The sequence below is a fragment of the Triticum dicoccoides genome, chromosome 4B (genome assembly GCF_002162155.2).
Source record: "Triticum dicoccoides isolate Atlit2015 ecotype Zavitan chromosome 4B, WEW_v2.0, whole genome shotgun sequence".
NCBI classification, from domain to species: domain Eukaryota; kingdom Viridiplantae; phylum Streptophyta; class Magnoliopsida; order Poales; family Poaceae; genus Triticum; species Triticum dicoccoides.
Window position 1 is genome coordinate 10,017,620 of NC_041387.1, and position 4,608 is coordinate 10,022,227.

The window sequence follows — 4,608 nt, forward strand, 5'->3', positions numbered from 1 at the left end:
AGTAGTTGTAGATGTTAATTTAGGGTTCATAGCTAGTACTAGATGTTGCTTAGTTAGTACTAGATTTTTAGTAGTAGTAGATGTTAATTACTAGTAGTTGTAGTTGAACTACTTTAGTTGTAGTTGAATTAGTTTAGTAAGTAAATTAATAAACTAGTTGAACTAGTTGAATTAATAGAACTAATGTATTTTTAGTAAGATAATTAATATAACTAGTTGAACTACTTTATTTTTAGAAAGAACTAGTTTTTTCTATTTATAGTAAGTTTATATTTAGTAAGAACTAGTTGAATTAATAAAACTAGTTGAACATGTCATATTTGTTGTTATTTTTCAGTTTAAGCAATTATTCGGGATGTATTAGTGATAACTTATATGGTTTCAGGTGACCACCGTCGTCCCCGTCACCGACCCCCTCCGACATCCCCGCCGTCGTCCCCGTCACCGACCCCCTCCGACATCCCCGCCGTCGTCCCAGTCATCGACCCCCTCTGACATCGAGGTGAGACCAACCAAATATCCTTGTATATCTTGTGTTGTTGCTCAAATAGGATATGTGGTTGCCCAAGTGGTCGTTCATGTTCAGTTTACATCTCTGAGTGGCCTATGTTTTGCCGGAGTGTTGATTAATTTCTGTTCCGGCAAATTTCAGGCGCTCGATATGTCCTTTTTTAGCAAAGGTCATGCCGGATTTTTTCGTGAATTCTGGCATGACTTGTGCTAGAATATGTACAAGTTTAATCTTTGAATTATGAACATAGGAAATGTCGTACTCGGACGACGACAGTCTCCCGGGGGAGTGTAGCTGGTGCCACGACGATCGAGGTATGTGCGACAGGTTCGTTGAGCTGGACGAAGATCGGCGCTTCAGCATTAAGCTCGAGGAGACCTTCGATTTTGAAACGGTACGCAACAATGACAAGTGTTTTTTTCGTAATTAAGCATGACTTCAACTATTTCAATGTCTAATTTTCATATTTTACAATTCGACTAGCTTATCCCATGCCATGCAAGTCTTGGAGAGGATGGGTTTTGAAGACCATGAAAATTTCAAAACAAAGAAAATACACCTAAGGACCCATCATGATATGGATTTTGAAGTAAATCTGTGCAATGCTCAGAGCGTAACCCGTTTTGGTTGCCAAAATTGGGAAGCACTTTGCAAAATGTATGGTTTTTATGAGGGTATGATTGTCACCATGGATCTTGGTGATCCTGACATCGAGCAAGACAATATGGATATTTGGGTCCTTGTTGATACGCTTCCGATTGTACCGCTATATGAGTTTCTCAAACATAGTTATTAACTAATTTATATTGTTTATTTCAAAATAGTTGATAGCTTATTTCCATTGACAGCTTATTTTGATTCTTCAAAGACTGTGCGGAAGATGGTAGATAAAACCCACTACACCGATGGCACCGAATTAACGTATAAGGAGAAAAATCATCTGATCGCATTTTGTACTCTTCTTCAGAATTACAATAACTATTATCGAACTCCTCCAAATTATGGTGAATACGTGCCACTAGTGCATGTGTTGAACCACGGTAACTTCTCTGGAGATACCCTGGTAAGATTTTTTACTATTACGACATCCGTGCATCTTTTGCATACTTCTAAAATTAGTACATCATTGCTAACTACAAAGTTATTATTATATTTTTCAACAGAAACTCCCGATGGATTGTGTGCCTCATCTGATGTCTCTGCATGGTCGCCTCTCAGTTATGAACATACTGCCAGGTAAATTTACGGAGCTCACCTGTGCATATCGGATTTCTAAAACCCGTGAACACATGTTCATCAAAAATGGAAGAAATGTATGGACATTCGCAAGGAGGTTCTTGGAAGTAACATTCAGCGAAAGGCAAGAATTGGAGACAGACTAATCTCCATTCTCCATAATGGAGAGTCAGGGGCTATCTTGTTTTTTGCTATTTTACCTTAGAAAATGTAGTAGGTCTTAATCGAATGTAATAGGTCATATGAGGTACAATATGTTTATTATGTGGTAATGTGTTAGAGTTGATAATGATGAGTACTTGTGATTACGACTAGTGACCAATTTGCTATGTGATGTCATTGATGAAAATGATGATCTTGAGGAGGTGTTATATGACAATGATGTATTATGATGATAAGTTGTTAATGATATGATGATGATGATGATGATATTATTATATCATTGGGTGAAAGAACCGCGGATTAGTTTCAAGTGGATGGACATCCACTTAAAACTAGTCCACGGTTCTTTCACCCCATGATGTAATAACTCATTATGATGTAAAAACAATCTCTAAATTCCTGTTGTATGAAAACTTGTGTAAAGGTGTATGAATACAACATGAAATAAAAAAGAAATAAAATACTAAATAATAGTAGTAGCGCGGGAAAGGAGAAGCGCTACTACTAATTGCCAGTAGCGCTGTTCTGAAGAAGCGCTACTACTAAGTCAATTTAGCAGTAGCGTGGATCAAGGCGCGCTATTGCTAAGCATTAGCTGTAGCGCCTTATCAGTAGCGCTCCTGCCCGCGCTACTGATAGGCCTAAAACCCGCACTACTGCTAGGATTTTCCCTAGTAGTGTGGCGCTGCACTGCGCCGCCGAGGCGGGGCGCTCGGACGTGGTGGACATCCTCCTAAAGGCCGGGGCCAACGCTAGGGCAGCGACGGTGAAGGAGAGAACGGCCGCGGCATCCGCAGCGATGACAGGCAAGGCCAAGGTGGTGCGGCTGCTGGAGAAGGTTGGCGGGGTCGGGCGGAAGGGTGACAGCAAGAAGGCGTCGCCGGCGGTGGCGAAGGGCGGGAGCATGGACAGGCGGCAAAGGGGGAGGAAGGGGAGCAGCGGCGCCATACGGTTCGGTGGCGGGAAGGAGGGGTTCGAAGCCGCCACGGTCATCGTCGGGTGGTCCCACTAGCGGTTGATAAACTTTGGGGGTTTTGGTTGAAAAAAATGAAATGGCCCGTCCAGAGAAAATGCATGGGAAGTTCTGATTAGGCAGGTGAGATGGTGATTTTTAATTTGTTTTTCAAGGAAGCGATATGTTTTTACCGTGGTACTCTAGTGTAATGTACACACTTTGTATAAATGGAATTGTTCAAAGGTTTCATTGCTCTCATGTTGCAATAAGATGATGCATTTCTTTAGCTGTACTTTGGATAACTCTGGTTTTGGATCATGTTTTTCTACTTTGTTTTCTGCTAATGGAACTGAGAGGGTTTTACATCCCTGATTCCTCTAAAAAATTAAGATGGTGGCATAGGTTGAGGTTAAGAGGCTTGCACTGACGGTTCTATTTCACCAGATTTGTGCTATTTTTAAGCAACAATACAAACACCGGAAATGAAATCCCACGACCGGTCGAGCAGTGACGGAGCTTGATGGAGAATGCCAGCAAGAAGGGAGGTGGGAAAAACAGAGTTGAGGGGATCAAGGAGACAATTTGTACATATAACTTGGACAGTATTTGATTTTCAAAATTGACAATTTAGGAGATATGTAAGTGCATCTAGACGAGGCCCGAGGAGGAGATGGCCGTCCGGCTTGCGCTCCGCCAGGCCCGGGAAGAGGCCTGTGGACGGCTGCGCTCGGACTCCATCCGTCATGAATCCATTGCTTCCTCCCAAATGGGGCATGGATCCGGCGCTAGGCCGGCCATAGCTGCCTCGCCGGAGGTCGTGCAGTCCGTCTGGTGTCCGAACGCGCAACCCCTTCGGTGGCGCGCCAAGCATTGGGACGCACCATCGGAACGCGCAACCCCTTCACTGCTGAACCATGTCACTGTGCGGCCTGACTCAGGAAACGTGCTTTGGACGCTATGGTGCGATTATATCGGGTCGGGTCGGGCCGGTCGGGAAAAGCTGCGAAGACCGATTCAGCATAGAAAAAAAATAGAGGAAAACCCGTCGATGTGGCATGCTAGCTAGACTCGATAATTGGGACCTGCCAGTCAGAACACTCACGAAATTTTAAATATGGTAAATTGTGGTATTGTTTTTTACTAAGTGAGGTAAAATGAATGAAACCTCGTTAAATGGGGTAATTACTGTAAAATATGTCAGAATAGGGGGTAAAAAATAGGAACACTCTTTTTTATTCGAATCAATCTATTTAATACATTTATTCAGCAGGCTAATATGAAGCGGGGCGAAAGCCTTTTTCGGTAATAGAAGTACCATTTTAAAACCAAATTCCGTGACCATGGAAATAATTTTTTTTATCTACATGTAATTCGGATAGAACCCACAGACTTTGTTAAGGGAAGCGGCTATTCTGCACCCGGGCTTAGATGAGCCCGGGGATAAACAATAAAATGTTTTAGATAGTAACAAATTCAAAAAAATATGTTCTTTTGTGAGCAACTTGCATCACGAAAGAAAATCATTTTTTACTTTTTTATTTTGTAGAAAATATGCACGTGTGTTGCAACGAGAGAAAAACTATTAGAGTATGCATGTGTGATAGATAAAAAAGAAGTTTGAATCAAATGCCAGAATAAGATAGGACTTCTAAAATATCATTTTAGAAACTATGTTTGAGTGATGTCATGACGAGATAAGGGACTTTTAAAAGGTCATTTCAAAAACAAAAAATGTGATGGTCTA

At 41.7% G+C, this 4,608-nt stretch overlaps 1 pseudogene; it reads left to right on the forward strand.

Moving 5' to 3' along the window:
* Positions 1-2,921, forward strand: part of LOC119292416 — a 5,819-nt pseudogene extending 2,898 nt beyond the window's left edge.
* The last annotated feature ends 1,687 nt before the right edge of the window (positions 2,922-4,608 follow it).